The 18,175-nt window shown below is 54.1% G+C and overlaps 1 long non-coding RNA gene across 1 annotated transcript; it reads left to right on the forward strand.

Annotated features, from left to right (window-relative positions):
* The first annotated feature begins 14,938 nt into the window (after window positions 1-14,938).
* Window positions 14,939-16,853, forward strand: LOC116897784. The gene is made up of 2 exons (XR_004387626.1): window positions 14,939-15,275; window positions 16,730-16,853. It is a non-coding gene; the product is annotated as an uncharacterized LOC116897784 (long non-coding RNA).
* The last annotated feature ends 1,322 nt before the right edge of the window (window positions 16,854-18,175 follow it).

Raw genomic sequence — 18,175 nt, forward strand, 5'->3', positions numbered from 1 at the left:
GCCAAACCAAGTTGCATTCTGAAGCATCTGGAGATCCAGGGATCCATTACCCACTCCTAAGATGGATATTAGCTTGTTGTGACTGGACAGGACACTGGAGTGCAAGGGGGCCAGGGTAGAGCAAAGATAGGATAGAAGCAAGCAGGGGAAAACAGCCCAATGGCTTAATAATGAGGCTTGCCTGCCCCAGGCCTGTGTCCACCCCAGCTTTGAGATTCCGGTACAGACAGGTTGAGCCTGGGCCCAGAGCAAGCACCATCTTGAAATAGTCTCTGCCTAGGACTCTGCTAGTGGGCAGCCCAGTGTAGAAAGTCGAGGCAGGGGTCAAATACCTCCAGAAGAAAGGAAGGGCCTTCGAAGGTGGTCAGCCCTTGCTACCCCAAGGGACCGACTCAGGACTCTGGGTGACCAACCAACCAGAACCACCTCTTGGCAGGGCGCCTAAGGGCCAGGAGAGGCAACCTAATCTCTGGCCACCATACCTAATGGGATGCTATGCCCCGAACCCCAGCCAGCTCCCTGCACACACCCCAACTTGGAGCTGCTGATTGATGAGGACCAGGGTTCTACTGTATGGTTCCTGTGCTTGCGGCCACGAAAGGGCCCTCTCCCAGGCTCTATAGCAAGGGAAGAGCTACTTCCAGCCGCATAGCACCCCAAGGCAAGGCACTGGACAGCTCACTTCTGGACTGGAGGGCCTTTCTTCTCCATCTCGAATTTCTGCAGTTTCAAGCTTCTGAAAGTGGTGTGGTTTTCTCAGGGAATCAGAATGGACGACGCCAGCAAGGACCACCAAGCGGAGGCCCAGGAGCCAAAGGGGCCTTGCGGGCTTACGGTCCTCAGCCACTAGTCTGTGGAGGGTCCCCAGGAGGGCTCCGTGTCCTTATGCAGTCACACTTGGGCTGTGCCATCCCCTGGGTGCATTTGTGTCCCTCCTTGGGGATGTGACAAGCTCATTCTACTGCTGCTGTGACGGCTGCATTAACTCGTATCTAATGGGACGTTCAGCTATTGGACATGGAGCAACTGCAGTTTAATTAGGCACCGGAAAGCAGTACATTAATTAAAATAGCAAAAGACTCAGCACAACCCAGAGCTACCTGGAAGGGAAGCTGAGCTTAGGAGCAGAGGGGAGGCCCTCAACATCACCAGTGTCATCCTGGGAGTCTGTCCGTCAGCAGTCAGCACAGCGGCTACCGACAGCTTCTGCAACACCCAGGTGGGACAAAGCTTCTCTTGTTCCCCAGGGGGCCACAAGGGCCCAGGAGCAGCTGGAGACTGCAGAGAAGGGCAGAGGTCACAGGAGATAAGACGAGAGGAAGGCCCCAAAGTCAGGGGTGCCACAGTGGACCTAGCAGGGAAGGACCCCTGTTCCTGTCTGTCCTCTGTCCCTGGTTCTCCTTAGACCCACTGAGCTCGCGTCCCTCCGTGATAATGAGCACAGAAAGCTCACCCAAGCTTCCAGTATTTGCTGCATTTGGGAGAAAGGCCTTGTGTAGCTTTAAGAGCAAGCGAGTTGGCCTAGGATGGGTGCGGAGTTCAGCCATTCCGGTACCCACCTCTGTTGCTGCTGCTGAAGTACAACTGAGGGAACTGACCCAAAGGCTACTTCACACACAGTGTTTACTAACACTGGCTACCCATTGGGTCCCCAAAGTCTACGGGAGCAGAGGGCCACTACCACCCTGAGCCGCTTCCTCCTTCCGGAGCTTGCTCAAGGCTGATGGAGTCCTACCACCCTGGTGATACTTGGGCTTTCAGACATGGCCACCACTGCAGCCTCTAGACAGGCTCAACCACACAGTGGCAGGGAGCCTCCACGAGCCTACTTGACATCACCATCCTCAGTCTCACAGAGGTCGAGGACACTGCCAACAGCTGGGCCTGGTGGGACACCCCAGCACAGGGAGCAGAGGCAGGAAGATCAGCTCAAGGCTGATCAGCTGCATGGCAAGTTCAAAGTCAGCCGGGGTAAGAGTGCCACCAGGCTCCCAGCCCTTTCTGCAAAGCCCTGGGTCTCAGCTAGGAGGTATTTGCTCAGGGACACTGGCCAGCTTCGAGGTTTGGCAAATCCCCTACACTCCCTATGCCGAGGCAAACATGGATGCTGTGGTGTGGGCATTTCCCAAGAAGATATTTTCCCCATCAGCAGAGACACCAATCAATGTCGTGTGAGTAATTTGAGATTGATTTTAATTAAGTCTTAGGAGTTTTGCAGCTCTGCCCTGTGGAGATCTCCTCTTGGTCAGCTACAAAGGGACGGTGAGAACTGAATTCTTCCCACCAAGGCTTCTTGGGACCAGATCTAGAATTCTCCCATGGTCCCCAGAAGGGTCTACATCCTCAGGCCCAATGAGACAGGAACCTGGAGGCAGCAATGGTTGGATTAGGGTCTGGGGGTAGCTGCTCTTTGAGAGAAATTGCCAGGGTTGGGGATTTAGCTCAGTGGGAAAGCACTTGCCTGGCAAGGGCAAGGCCTTGGGTTTGGTCCCCAGCTCCGGGAAAAAAAAAAAAAAAAAAAAAAAAAAAAAAAAGAAAGAGAGAAATTGCCTGGGGGGACAAAGCTGCCCCACCATCAGTTCCTTGGAGGCATCTGGAACACTGCCACATCGGCTCCCTACTGACACTCTTGGGGCCACCAGGGACTTGATGTCAGAATCCTTCCTGCCTGAACCTTGCACTGTAGCCTTTCCTGAACCTCTGCTCCCTGCTCCCCCAGCACAGTACTGACCTCAGTTATCACAGCACAGCAACAACAGGCTGAGGGGGGAGTCATGGACTCCTTCCCAGCCCTCAGCTGTCCTTGGGGTCTATTTGGAAGGCAGTTGCTCTACCCACCTACCCCTGCCTTCTCATATTGCTCCTAGGAGTCCTGATGGTCCCTGATCCCATATGCGGGCAGCCCTGCCTCAAGCACAAGTGTCCCTCTCCCCACAGCTGGAGGGCTCAGTTAATGACATGGAGGAGAAGGTTGTTAGCCGAAATGTGTTATTAATGAGGAGGTCTAACTAGGCAGGCCACTAAATCACTTAGCCTCACCAGATCCCTGGGGAAGAGTGTGGGGGAGGCGTCAGGACTTTGGAGGGACTGCCAGGATGCAGGGTGGGCCTGGGCATAGGACTGCACAAGCCTCATTCAGCGGTAATATGGTGGCTCTGAGGGGAGCAGCCGCCTGACTGGCTGAGTTTAGGACCCTTGCTAACTAAAGCCTCAGTACCCATAACAGTGGCTCCTCTCACCTTATAGACAGCAAACGAAGCAGGTGGTGGGAGTGTCCAAATCCGTCCTGCCAGAACCTCGCACTCTACCTTTCCTTAACCTCTCCTCCCAAGCTCTGTGCCCCACCCCCAGCATGAGTCCGGACCTCAATCTGGATGTCCCCAATCTAGAGCAAGAACTAGGACCGGGTCTCTCCCTAGCTTCTGGGCGGGGGATATCCCCGATCCCCAGCAGATGGCAGGGGCTCATCTGGTCTGTGGGTGCTGTGCAAAGGAAGATGGCGTGTGGAACCACTGTGCCACCCACAGGGTCAGAGCCAAGGGCACCAGGAACTCTATGAGAAGGACATCTGCACATCCAGGGTGGGGCCATCAGAAGCTTAATGAGCAATCAGGCGCCAAGGAGCCAGCATCCCTCCCCCCACCTCCTCTGAGCCCCAGACCCTGGAACTGAGCCATTGCTGATGGAAGAAATACTGGCTGAAATGATTCCTGCAGAGAATGCCAGGGCCTGGATTTGAGGCAGGAGGATCCGGAGCCAAGTGCTAGAGAGACCTAGGATTGATCTTCGAAACCTTGGATAGCTCTGACCCTCTCAGGCCTACTTACCCATCCATGTGTGACCTCATGTGTGGCAGGGGAAAAGGAAGAACTGGTGTTTCAACCAAACAGCGAGTCCGGACTGCCTTGCTGGTGGAAATGATCTGTGCTGACAGCAGCAGTACTACCCCAGGCCCTCTATTTCTCCAGCAGTGTCTTTTCTGCTTTGAAAAAAATGTAAGCCCTCAAAAAAATAGGCCTGCAGGAACAGCCCAGCATCCTCCTCTACCCTGGTGTGCCCATCACAAGGTACCAGGGTCACCACCCCATAGTCACCATTGCCTCAGCAGTGATGGCCTCTGAGCTAGAGAGGAGGTGGTTGTAAACTCTGTCATCAGCTGTTTCCTGGTGAATCGTTACAGTGGGAGCGATGGCTGGGATAGGAAGCATCGGTGTCCCTCGTGGTGCATGGGGACACAGAGGGCTCCCTTCCCAGGGGACAGTCTCTTCTTTGAAATTGGAATGAGTTTCTAGGCCTACTTCTTGATTTCTGCCCCATCCGTGACTCTGCCCAAGTCGTCATTACTGCTGTGTTGGGACAGTGCCATGGCCTCTGGGACAGACCACTCACACTGTAGTGAATGACGGAGCCATCTTGAGTTAGACCCCAGGAGGACTGAAGAGCTGACCCCTGGTGGTCCAGAAGCCTTTCATCACTCACCTTCTCCCCCCTGAGGCATCCTGGGTAAGCACCCAGTGTCCCTGGAGTGTTAGGTCTGGTCCCTTAATCCCCATGTCCAGAGATAGCCAGTTGATTCTGTATTCATAATGACACCAGCTGCAGACAGTGGTCCTCAGTCCTCTTGGTGACTAGGGATGGCCCTGCCTGGAGTCCAATGTGGGAGGGGATGCGAAGGGACTGACCTCACAGCAATGTCTGACCAGCCAGGGCAGGAGAGACCCTCCTACGTGAGAAGCTCCATATCCCAGATTCTATCCTATGTGGATAGCTCCTGGAAGACTCCAAGTCATTGTCCATGGCTGGCAGAATCAATCAGCAGAGACAAAGTGCAGGGTGCACGCCCTCACCGGAGCTGCCTCCCTCCCCTAGCAGATGACGGCTTCCCGTGGATCAACACACAGACTACAAACTCATAGGATGAGGGCAACACTGAGCAACTGTTGACGTGTTAGTGAGAAATGGTGGGCAGAATGGCCCTGGGACAGCTCTCAGAGCTCGGCAGGAACGAGAAGGGCTAGGTCAGTGGGAGAACCAGGAAGCAGCTATGAATGTCTCAAGATGCACCAGCCTATTAGCCTTGAGATTCAAGATGCCCATAGGATTCACTGAGCCTACCCCATGGCCACATAAACAGCCAAGAAAGACAAGGAAGGAAAGACACAGGCTTCGCCATGTAGCTCAAAGCTAACTTCCTGGGCACAGGTGCGCTATCTCACCCTCCAGGTGTGAATCACAGCTAACCCTGGCTTATGGCCTAGAAGCAAATGTGGCCAGGAAGCCGATCGCCACACGGCAGCACAAGGTGCCCGCACTGCTGGGAGAATTAGCAACTTTGATAGGCATTCATTTAACTTTCTCTTTATTATAATTACTTAGAAAACTATTAAATGCAGTTATTAATCATTGAGTAATTATCATCTGCTCTTGTATTAATTATCTGGCCACCGGGAATGTCACCAAGATTTAAGATTTTTAATTGTTAATAATATTTCCCAAACACATAAGAAATTTGGTGCAGCTCAGGTAAAGTAGGGTAGGGCCACCTGGCTGATTGTCTACATGGCTGAGTCCCCAGTTTTTGGCTCCAGCAGGGTTCTGGGGTACCTGAACCCTAGTGGCAGTCCCTTCCTTGGAACCTGAAGTCCTCCATTCCCCAGCACTGTGCTCTGCTGAGGCACCTTGGCCCAGTGCAGGCCAGAGAGAGAGAGAGCAAAATGCCCATCACCAGAGAGGCTGTCCCAGCTCAGCCTGAGCTGCCTGGAGTCCCCAGTGTCCCCAGCAGCACAGACAGGGCTTCCAGGGCAGCCATCTCTGTGTGCCCTGGCCAGCGCTTCAAGATTAGGGCACACTGTGCCAGTGGCTTACGGGCTGGGGAGCCCAGTGGGACATTCAGCACCAGGAGAAGACATTGCTTGGTAGTGGTGGCTTCCACCACAGGAGGTCCAGCCACCTGCTCACTATCTCCTGCCCCCCTTGAAATGACTCAGAAAGGAGCCATGACACCAGTCCACAGCACAGTTGGTGGTCACCCACGAGTGCCCTGGCACTGTGGCCCCATGGCCTACTATCTGTGAGCACTGCCTAACAGAAAAACAAAGCTCAGGGCCAGCAGCAGGGCTCTGAGTGCCTTCCCTTGTGAGTTCGGTGCAGTGAAGGCTCCAGGGATAAGTGGGTCCCTCCCCAAGGATCCTGTCCTAGAGGGGCCATGGAGGTGAGAAACCCAGCTGAGGGAGGCAGGGCAGTCAGAGAAGTCAGACTGCTTTGGCCCATTCCCCACCCCATAGCTTCTTCTGCCCCAACCTGGTCAGTGACAGAAGCTGGGTCAGTGTTGCCAGGCATGGCTGCACATGCTTGTAATTCCAGTATTCGGGAGTCTGAGGCAGGAGGATTCCTGCAAGTTTGAGATCAGCCTCAGCTACATAGTGAAGGCCTAGGCTACAGAGTGACTGATACCTGTCTCAAAGGAAGTAGAAAGAAGAGAAAGGAAGAGAAAGAGGAAAAGGTGGAGGAAGAGGAGGAGGAAGAGGGGGAAATAGAGGAAAAGGTGGAGGAAGAGGAAGAGAAGGAAGAGGAGGACAGAGAGGAGGAAGAAGAGGAGGAGGAAGAGGAGGAAAAGGAAGAGGGAGAGGAAGAGAAGGAGGAGAGGAGGAGATAGAGGAAGAAGGAGGAGGAAGAGGAGGAGGAAGAGGAAGGAGAGGAGGAAATAGAGGAAAAGGTGGAGGAAGAAGAAAAAGGAGGAAGAGGAGGAGGAAGAGGAGATAGAGGAAAAGGTGGAGGAAGAGGAGGAGGAGGAAGAGGAAGGAGGAGGAAATAGAGGAAAAAGTGGAGGAAGAAGAAAAGGAGGAAGAGGAGGAGATAGAGGAAAAAGTGGAGGAAGAAGAGGAGAAGGAGGAAGAGGAGGAGGAAGAGGAGGAGGCAGAGGAAAAGGTGGAGGAAGAGGAGGAGGAGGAAGAGGAAGGAGGAGGAAATAGAGGAAAAAGTGGAGGAAGAAGAAAAGGAGGAAGAGGAGGTGGTAGAGGAAAAAGTGGAGGCAGAAGAGGAGAAGGAGGAAGAGGGGGAGGAAGAGGAGGAGATAGAGGAAAAGGTGGAGGAAGAGGAGAAGGAGGAAGAGGAAGGAGAGGAGGAAAAGGAGGAGGTAGAGGAAGAGAAGGAAGAGGAGGAGAGGGGTGAAGAGGAGGAGAAGCTCATTAGACTGAGGCAGAAGGAGCATGGGGTGTCTCTCAAAGTCGGCTCTTGTCCTCGTCCCTGCCTCGCATTACCTCCGCCCATGAGTGTCTCTGTCAGATGTCAGTGAACTGCAGTGTAGCGGAGGCTCCTGTACAGGAGCAAGCACAGCCTCAAACTGAGCGTGGACTGATCAACATGGAGATACGATGGGGAAGAAAGGGGGTGATGGTCACTATGAGTGGTAGTGGTAGAGGAAATGGTAGTGACAAAGGTGGGAATAGAATGGTGGTGGCAGTAGATGCTGTCATAGTGGAGGTGGTGGTGACAGCAGTTGGTGGTGTGGTGGTGACAGTTGATGGTGCGGTGGTGACAGTTGATGGTGCGGTGGTGACAGTTGATGGTGTGCTGTGGTGACAGCAGTTGATGGTGCGGTGGTGACAGTTGATGGTGTGCTGCGGTGACAGCAGTTGATGGTGCGGTGGTGACAGTTAATGGTGTGGTGGTGACAGTTGATGGTGTGCTGTGGTGACAGCAGTTGATGGTGTGGTGCGGTGGTGACAGTTGATGGTGTGCTGTGGTGACAGCAGTTGATGGTGTGGTGCGGTGGTGACAGTTGATGGTGTGCTGTGGTGACAGCAGTTGATGGTGCGGTGGTGACAGTTGATGGTGCGGTGGTGACAGTTGATGGTGTGCTGTGGTGACAGCAGTTGATGGTGCGGTGGTGACAGTTGATGGTGCGGTGGTGACAGTTGATGGTGTGGTAGTGACAGTGTGGTGACAGTTGATGGTGTGGTAGTGACAGTTGATGGTGCGGTGGTGACAGTTGATGGTGTGGTAGTGACAGTTAATGGTGCGATGGTGACAGTTGATGGTGTGCTGTGGTGACAGCAGTTGATGGTGCGGTGGTGACAGTTGATGGTGTGGTGGTCACAGCAGTTGGTGGTGTGGTGTGGTGGTGAGAGCTGGTGCTTTGCTGATGGATCTGATGTTTATGGCAATCCTGATGGTGATGGTGGCCATAGTGGTGGTGATGATAAAATGGTGGTGATGGTGATAATCAAGGTGAGCTTAGTGTGGTGGTGAATGAATTTAAGCGTAGAATTCAGGAGGCAGAGGCAGGATGATCTCCGTGAGCTTAAGGTCAGCCTGATCTTCGTAGTGAGTTCTGGGACAGCCAGGGCTACACAGAGACACTATATCTAACAACAGCAGCAGCAGCAAAAAGTGATGGTAGAGGTTGTGGTGGTGGGGAGGATAACAGATGAGGTGGGGGTGGGGGTAATGCAGGCAGAGATCATGGTGATGGGGATGATGGGGATGACGGTGGAGGTCATGGCAGTGACGGAAGAGATGGAGGTTGCATGGTGGGACAAGGCATGTTCGTGGCCACAGCCCTTGTAGTAAAGATGGATTCACCAAAGACCCAGCATCCCAGACAAGTGCTTCCTCTGCCTCCCAGCATGGCTTGACCGGCCTTCTCCTGTCCGACTGGCTGCTCCTGCAGGGAGGAAGAGCAGAGCTCTGACAGATTGTGACAGGGCAGTTAGTGTACCTTGAGCTTAAAAAGAACATTTAATCTTGGTTAAAAATAAATAAGTACAAGTATTGGAAAGGGAAGAGATAGGCAGGCTAGTACTTGCTACAAGCGAAGAGAAGCTAATTACCCTGGGAAGGCCCCCTTTCAGGACCCTGGGAGCCACCCCTCCTCTCCCTCCCTCCGGTTCACTGGGAGCTGGTAGTCAAATTTTGCAGGGAGCCTGTGGTGGTGATGGCGACACACACATTCAATCCCAGTACCCAGAAGCAGGCAGATCTCTGAGCTGGAGGCCACCCTAGTCTACAGAACAAGTTCCAGGACAGCCAGGGCTACCCAGAGAAACTCTGTCTCGAAAAACATGACAAGACAAAATCTGTTTGCCCACCGCCCTTTGAAGACCGTTCCCTTACATCCTTCAACGGCGCGACGCACGCCCGCAATGAGGCCCATAGCGACCCACTCTTGCTCACCGGCACTGTGACCCCAGATAAACTTGGGTCTCTCTGAGCCTGTCAAGTGGATAATGGCAGAGGCTGCCCTGGGTCGGTGAGGGAGGGAGGATCAGTGGTAGTGGCTCTGTCCCTGGGTCTGTATGTAAGAGGATGGGCATGTCTTCCTTTCCCAGACCCAGATCTAAGCCTATGTGCCTCTCCATGATTACTTACCTAGAGGTGGCTCCATGTCCCCATGCCCTCTGGTAGTGTGACAACAAAGCCAGAAGCCCCCAAAAGCAGGATGGAGGCAGGACCTGCTCCTGTAGAGCCCAACCTGCCACTGGATTGAACTGGATTGAGGGAGCTGGAGCCAGGGCAGCCTGGAGGCCAGGCAGGAAGAACCAAGAGCAGCTGTGGCCAGTCCACCCTCAGCTTAGGACTCCAGATCCTCTGTAGCATGACCAGGGCTCTACCCCGGGTCCAACTGAGCAGCCCTGGGCTCCCAATGAGACTCAGTAGGCCCAGCAGCCTGGAGCCTCAAATGTGTCTTCCTGGTGTGCTGTCAGGCTACCTTTATCCCTCCTCTCTCCTCTCCTGACTATGCCGTCCCCTCCTTTAGGCTCCCGTAGATGACCCAGCCCTGACCTCTGGGTGGCTCAGACCCCGCTTCCATGAGTTCCTGCCCATGGAGTGTGATGAGTGGCCGGGAGCGGCTGTTGTAATTAGTGTGAACGTGCCTCATTTGCCAGGAAGGAAAATCCCATCTTGGAAACACACGTCGGATGCAAGTTCAATTTTACCCAAGAGGCCATAAAACCCCTTTTCCAATCACCTGGTGCTGTTGGCTGCCAGCAGTGTTAATCCTGGAGATGTTATTTAGAGCTGAGAGATCACTCGAGGGTGTGGAGATCAGGTCCCAGTCCCTCCCTGAGGGGCCCCTGGTTGCTCCTGCAGAGACCCCAGAAGATAGATGACTCAAGTTCTGCAGAGGTGGGCTCACTGGCAGGTGGGAGACTGAGAACACAGAAGGCTGCAGGGACTGCCATACATGGGGTGTTTGGCCCTACTGGTCCATAGGCATTGTCCTTCTGGTCCCTAATCACCAGCCTGCACCCTCCTCCCTCCAAGATTGGTACTATCTTCCAGCCTATCATTAAAAATCGTTTCCTTGATTACCGGGGTAACAATGAAAACACGTAATTGAATCTTCAAGAAATTACCATTTTTATAACTCGTGCCTAGTTCCTGAGATAAATTAAACATCTCTCTCATATTGCAAGCAGCTTCTGGCACGTGAACAAGGGACTGACTAATAGTACCCTTTATTACCGACACAGGTCTCAGTGAGAAGAGGCTGCTGCCTCCCGGGAGGCCTGGTGGTTTCTCCTGGCTAGCCTCTGTGGTGAAGCAGCACCAGCTAGCCATAGGATGGGTGTGTGGTAGGACAGCTAGCTCTTCAGCTGCCGGTTGGGTGAGGTTGTGGGGGTTGGGGGGAGGCGGAGGACCATTGTAGCCCATGCTCCCTCTAAAACACAAGGCCTCTGGCCCAGAGGCTTTCTAGGAAGTATGGCCCAGGGAGCTGGAGGAAGTGAGGTTGTGGGTCCAGGCAGAGGTGGGAGCCGCAGGGAGGAGGGCAATATGTTGAGGACAACAGGCAAGTGTATGAGCAGTGAGGAACAGGGACAGAAAGGGGGGACCAAGAAGGTGGAAGAGGGTCACACACAGCATAACAAGACAGACTTTACTCTTATACCTTCCCTTCAGTTAAAGGCAGCCAGGCTCACATGGCCTGGATATCTCAAAGTCAGGCAGCTGAGAGGCTGCTGAGGGTGCTCCCTCTCAGGGCAGGTGGACTGGGTGGGGTGCTCCCTCTCAGGGCAGGTGGACTGGGTGGGGCCCCTCTCCAGGGGCAGGTCCCCTCTCAGGAGGGACAAGGGGGACTGGACTGGGGCAGGTGGGGGTGGGGTGCTCCCTCTGGATGGGGTGCCCTCTCCAGGGGAGGGCAGGTGGACTGGGTGGGGTGCTCCCTCTCAGGAGAGGGCAGGTGGACTGGGTGGGGGGTGCTCCCTCTCAGAGGGGGCAGGTGGACTGGGTGGGGTGCTTCCTCTGAGGGAGGGCGCGTGCGCGGGGTGGGGTTCTATCCAGTCGAGAGGGGTAAGGGGACGGGGTGGGGTGCTCCCACTCAGAGAGGGCAGGTGGACTGGGTGGGGTGCTCCCTCTCAGAGAGGGCAGGTGGACTGGGTGGGGTGCTCCCTCTCAGGAGAGGGCAGGTGGACTGGGTGGGGTGCTCCCTCTCAGGAGAGGGCAGGTGGACTGGGTGGGGTGCTCCCTCTCAGGAGAGGACAGGTGGACTGGGTGGGGTGCTCCCTCTCAGAGAGGGCAGGTGGACTGGGTGGGGTGCTCCCTCTCAGGAGAGGACAAGGGGACTGGATGGGGTGCTCCCTCTCAGAGAGGGCAGGTGGACTGGGTGAGATGCACCCTCTCAGAGAGGACAGGTGGACTGGGTGGAGGTGAGGAAGTGGGTGCTTAGCGGATGGAAGAAAAGTCTGTGGGATTGCTGAGAGGGCCTGCAGCAGTGGTGGGTACTGGGCTGGCACATACACTCACATGAGGCTCCAGACTCAGGGATAAATTTCATCCACTTGCCAGCCTTGCTCAACAGAACCAGCTTTAAACAGGGACGCATAAAGAGAAGCCCCCCCCCCCCCCGAGGCAAGAGAGGAGGCGAGGGCCACAGCACGGACAGACGATTTGCTATCTAGACGGGAGGAAAGGTGGCTTAGAGAACAGTCTCCCATCTTGGCCATCTAGACAGACCCTCAAAGGCTAGATTCACCAGGAGCGTGGGACTCTAGCCAGGAAAGCTGTGCTTCCTTATATAGTGGGCGCCTGGGGCGGGGCGGGGTGGAGGGTGGGGGTGGGGTTAGGTAGCGCCCTCTGGTGGAAAAGGTGGGAAGTGCAACAGGGAGCTACCATACAGGCAGCACTCTGAGGGGCTGGGTGTGCCCTCTCTCCATCACCCTCTCTTTACTCAGGGCTTCCTGATTTTGACAAGGCTCTGTCACCCAAAGGCTCACCTGGAGGCTCTGAAGGAGTCTCATGGTCAGACGACAGCATGCAGCCTGTCAACTTCCTGTCAATGGCACCATGTTGGGATGAGGAGCCAAGACAGCACCACATCATAGGGCACACATAGACTAGAGTCTGTGGCTGACAGGGACAGTCTACTTAGAGATAAAGGTGGTCTTACCTTACACTTCCACTCCATCCCAGAAGGGCTACACTTTTGGTGTGGCCCTGTGGATTGGGGCAGAGCCTCGCCCAGAGCCTGAGGACATCAGCCAAGGCCTGGTCACCTGGGCTGAGAGGGTCAAGGCGGAAAGTCCTAATAAAGGACAGGAAAATGGTAGGCTGGGGTCTGGGCTCTACACTAAATCTCCTCCACAAAGGCCTGTCCCAGCCCACATGTAAACGTGTATACGCCTTGAGGCCTTGCAAGACACAGCTTTGAGCTCTGTGGGCTCTCTCCAAGTCCAGCCTTAGGTTCTCCACCAGACCAAAGGCAGAGTCCCAGCACTGGGTGCCTGTCACCTGGCAGGTCATCCCCACCCTCCTAGAGGAGAACAGCTTGGAGCCCCTGGGCTACTCTCAGCCAATGTGTCCAGGATCTGGCTGGGACCACCCTGACCTGCCCTGATCAAATAGCTGTGGGGGCTCCCTATCCCAGCTGTGATACCCTGTGACGGACTGAAGTCAACCCAGTGCTGCTCACGGGACACATGGGATACCACTGCACAGTGCTGGGAACGTCTGGGATAGTTTGCTTCAAACTCTGCAATTGTGAATTCCCAGAAGACCACAAGAACCCAGCCCACCTAGTGCAGGGGTCTTTGCGGGGTGGGGGTGGGGTTTCAGACATGGAGACAGGATCTCACTGTGCTAAGCAGTAAGGAAAGTCGCACCCTCAAACCCCGTGATCGCATGGCTACTCCTCGTGGAAACCACAGATCCAAGTCGGGGTGGATGCTTTGTGCCTGCTCTGTCCCTTCCTTGGCACAAGTTTCAGCCTGGTGGACTCTGCAATTTCTTCCTAGCCTGTCTGCTCTGGATGCTGGATCCCAAGCATCTGTGCCTGGTGCAGGGTTGAGGCGCCATCTGGTGGCAAGTCTAAGAACTGCAGCCTACTCCTGCTCTGCCTGCCATCAGCATCGGACCAGAGGTCAGCTTTTGGCAGCTTAAAGTGAGCCCTCATTTCTCACAGTCCCACCTTAACCTGAGGGTCTTTGTGTCATCGGGATACAGAAATAGGCCTTTGGAGTTTATAGCCTGGAACTTTCTTGGCACCACTGTCTGGCTGGAAGTAACAAGAGAAGAGATCTGACTCCTAAGAAAGGAGAGGGGGCTTCGGTTTGGGCAGGGGTGCTCACACCCAGCAACCTCTTGGAGCACAGGAGCATGGTGCTCCCAGCGTAAGGCCTCAGAGCCTCCAGCATCCTGGAATGATGGTTGTCCACTGGGACTGTGTCTTCCACCAGGGATGTCTTGAGCATTCATATTACCTTTCTGATTATTAAAGTTAAAAATGTGAGCAGTGGCTTCCGGAGAGTGACCACAGAAGAGAGGGGCAAACAGCCTGTCATAACATACATTCTGGGAACACAGAGGCCATGTCTAGTACTGGGCACCCCATGGGCGTACCTTCCCTCCTGGAGCTTTAACCTCCGGAACTGGGGACTCCCAGAAGACCTCAGGCACCTAGTGCCTTCTCTGGGGCTAAGACATGGAGACAGGATCTCACTGTGTGTCCCAGGTTGACCTCAAACTCATGGGGCTTTGCAGGCATTCCTGGAGCAGCCTTGGAGGAGCCTGCATTAGCCTTCCACAATCCTGACATGCACGAGCACGAAGCTAGCAGTGTGGTCCCACCGCCCAGTCCTCAGTTTGCTCTGCACCCCCACTCTCTGAAGACTGGGGAAGGGCTACGAAGGCCACACAGATTTCAGCAGCACATGTCTGCTTTGCCAGGACAGAGGCCTAGCAGCCCCTACCTTCTGGCCCTGGGGTGACTTGGTCACACAGACCACTTCATCCCTCAGCTGCCCCCTCTGGCTATGAGCCTAAGGACACCTGGAAGGTCCCAGGCCATGACTCAGAGCCAAGTGTCACCTTCCTCGCTACCAGAGCAAAGGAGAGTTCATGCCCAGGCCACACCCAAGGTCTGGGGAAGGAGATGAAAGGACTGGCCAGAGACCCATGTGACAGAGTGATCCAAGGCTGCTCCAGGGATGCCTGCAAAACCCCAGGCACAGTCATCCAGGGGCCATAGGATCCTCTAGTCCTGTGCAGAGTGCTTTAGGGCTGCAAGTGGAGAGAACAGACTGGGTGGGTAAGGTCCAGGAGCCCAAGTTAAAAACACAGAAATGGGTGTGGCTGACTCTATGACTCTGAGCTCTACTCAGGCCCTGAAATAAGGATGGGTCAGTGAGTTTCAAGGCCACAGTGAGTAGAGGCTAATCTGCTCATATGGCCCCTGACTTCATCTCAGGCCAGCTGTAGGCAAGACGCTCTAGACAGCATAGCCCATTCTCCCCTCTTGTCTCCTCAGCATCCCCTAAGCACCAGCAAGGGGGGTGGTGGTGAGTGTGTCTGGATAGCTAACCCCTTACCACCACTCCAAGCTCAAGGCCATCTGGGTGTCATGGCAACATGGGCAGGAAGCGGCTGCCATGGCAACTGGTGTCCAGGGAAATATGCTGCCTAGCAACAGGGGCTAGGGCCACTCTAGCTCCTCACAGCACACTCTAGTGTCCCACACTCTCTGTGTGTCTGTGAGTCTGCATCGTTTCAGGGCCCCGCCCAGTGCAGACTCAGCCCTTCTGCATGAAGCTGGGGCTTCACACGGACCCTCACCCTGACCCAACACCCTCCCCGATTTGTAGGTCATTTAACACTAGCAACAGCTCCTGCTCAAGGCAGAGCCGGCTACGCTGCGGACCCAGGGCTCTCCTCTCCTACTCCCTCACCTCTCAGGACACTGTGGAGCTCAAGAGCATACAAGGACCATGGAGAAAGGGGAGGCGTCTTCGGGGCTGTCTGAGAGAAACCAGCCTTCCAGATAGGGCACCACCCAAGCAAAGGTAAGGTGATCAGAGAACATCGGGTTCCGGGGTAAGATGGGCACCTGAGGTCTCAGAACATATGAGCACCTGAACACCCTCAGTCCTCCCATGGCTGCTCAGCAAGTGTGGCCCAACCTGAGGACCCTAGCCTACAGCCTTTGTGCGGCACTGACAGGACAACATCCTGAGTGTCTACTGGGCTCTTACCAAGCCTGCAGACTCAGAATATAGGATGAAGACACCACTACCACCAATGTCAGCTACTCCTTCATACACCTCATAGTAAATGCCATCCAAGGGCACTCCTGGGCTCTGAGATGATCATACCCTGGTAACCATGAAACCCCAGAGAGGAGCAAACAGGCAGAGGGCTTAGGAGACCCTCCAGGGACCTGAGTAGGCAGCTTCTGAGAGTTTAGGACACGCTGAGGCAACGTCAGGCCCTTCCTATTGTGTGATTGCGAGCCTCTGTCTGTACTGTGAATGTATAGACGCATCCCATCCTGGAAAAACGTAGAACTCCAGCTTGTGTGCCAGCTGGGCCCCACCTGAGCTCTCACTGTAGTGCACACCAGCTCTTCTGCCACAGGTTTCAGTGTCCCCTGATGGGTATCCATTCCAGGTCTGCAAGACAACAGGAGAGGAGCTATCGATCGTAAGGGCCTTAAACAAACTGAAAGTTGGACACGGCTAACTCAGGGATACAGCCGCCTGGGAAGCAGGGGCTGACTGGGCAAGCTTGTACTCCAGTACTGATCATGGCAGCTGTCACCAGAACTTGGCCCACTCCCTAGGTCTCATCATATCAGATATCAGAGTGGGAGCAGAGATGAGTGGCAAGAGGCCTCCTTCCTAGACCTCGACCATCTCTACCGTTTAACAGAAAAAACACCTGTTAGCTTTCTGAACTCCTTCACAGAGGTAGAAAAAGGCAGGTTTTGTTAGAAGAGTATCTTCTGGGGACTCTCAAGGCCAAGAATAAAGGTAAACAGAATCAAAGAACCATAAGGGAGGAGAGAAAACATCAGCAACAAAGGGTCTTATTCTCCCCCAAACCAGTGCATCCGGAAAAGAGAACAGGGGGCCCTGAGAAAGAAGAGGCATCAAGGGACTCACAGTGACCCTCAGCGGTTAAAACTGTGACCAGTGAGATTCAAAGTTGTCAAACATTATGTGTTGCATAACCCTCTGGTCAATTATAGGCAATATGCGGTCCCTTAAGTATGAGCAACAGGACGGAGGGAGCGGGAGGGGAAGCTGTGATCAAGATTGCTCAGACAGACAGACAGACACACAGAATATTTAATAGCAAGGACTGGAAGTATAAATCAGTGGTAGATGCCTGCTTATCATGTGCAGAGCCCTGGGTGTCATCCCCATCACCGCTAAGAAAATGTTGGTAATTAGAAACTCACATCAACTAATTCTGCTGTCGGCATCGTGACATAACATATCCCTCATGTTTGTACTAGGAATGGCAAGAACACACCACTGCATGGTCAACAGAAGACAGCGCGGAGCGTGCAAGGTACAGAGCCCAGTACTGCAGAATGACAATAAATGCCTGCATTGACTGCTAACACGTTTACGATAGGACACTTGGTTACTTTAGTGTGCTCTTTGTGTCTGTGTTTTTAAAAGGCTTTACTGTAAAAGGCAGCTGAGAGAAGCTGTGGTAGTTCTCTGCCATCTTGTGCTTTGTACCTCTCACACCGCTCCACTCAGCAACCAAGGGGCCAGTGGGTTCTTCACACCCAGGTTCCACGTGGCCCTGCTGTGTAGGATATGACACCATCCAGGCTTACACACGTGTGCTTTCGAATGCCAAATCACCTACTGGCAAATTCTTCAGAATGCACCCTGTCATTGAATGGCACCAGGCTGTGTATAAAGTGAGAGAGAAGGGCTAAGACAGCTCGGTCAGCAGCAAAACACTCAGCAGAGAAGCCTGAGGACCTGAGGCTGATCCCTGGAAACTCTGTAAAAAGCCAGGAGGGGTGATGGCTCCCAGTCCCAGTCCCAGTCCCAGTGCACATGTATCCAGGGCTGACTGGCCAGCTATTCTGCTTTAACCAGAATGCCCCAGGTCCCAGTGAGAGACTCTGCCTCAAACTCCTCTGACAGTCTCTTCCAGCTCCATGGACACAAGGCATGCATGCGGTAAACATGAAAGCAGGCAGAACACACATACACATAAAATAGAAATGAATTACATGCCCACAGAATAAATGATTTGTTTTAAAGGAAGAGAGAGAGTTGGGACTTAAAGGAATTCACATACAAATATCCAAGCCACAGAGAAGTGACCCAGCATCTACCTGGGAGTTTCAAACAAGCGGGGAAACCAGAAGAGATTTCATCAGTGAAATATTGTACCCCAAATTGGGACGTCGATGGGGGTGCAGAGATGGCTTAGCCTTGAAAGCAGTTGCTGCCCTTGCAGATGAGCAGAGTCCAGGAGTTCCCAGTACCCACAGCAGGGGGCTCACAACCACCTATAACTGCAGCTTCACGGGATCCAGTGCTGACTTCACACACCTGCACACACACACACACACACACACACACACACACACACACACACACAGGGGGGGAGGAGTAAAAATCAGCCAGGGAGAAGCTCAGAGAAGAGATGTTTACCTTGTATGCAAAAGACCCTAGATGGCACTGCGAATAAATAAAGCGTGCAACTTGGCCACTGAGCACCCAGAGCTGTGAACAGCAGGACATGTGTCAGCGTGGAGCTCTGGGGTCCGAGAGGGAGCTCAAGCCCACTGGAGTGGCAGCAGAGAACATCCTCAGACTGATATGCTAGACCAAGTCCCGGTTAGATGCCTCTAGCCTCGTGTGTCCTGTCCGGACTCTTGGATACGAGCTTGGCTCAGAAGCAGGTCGTTGGCAACTTGACTGGTCCTGAG

Source organism: Rattus rattus, chromosome 4 (genome assembly GCF_011064425.1).
Source record: "Rattus rattus isolate New Zealand chromosome 4, Rrattus_CSIRO_v1, whole genome shotgun sequence".
Classification (NCBI taxonomy): Eukaryota; Metazoa; Chordata; class Mammalia; order Rodentia; family Muridae; genus Rattus; species Rattus rattus.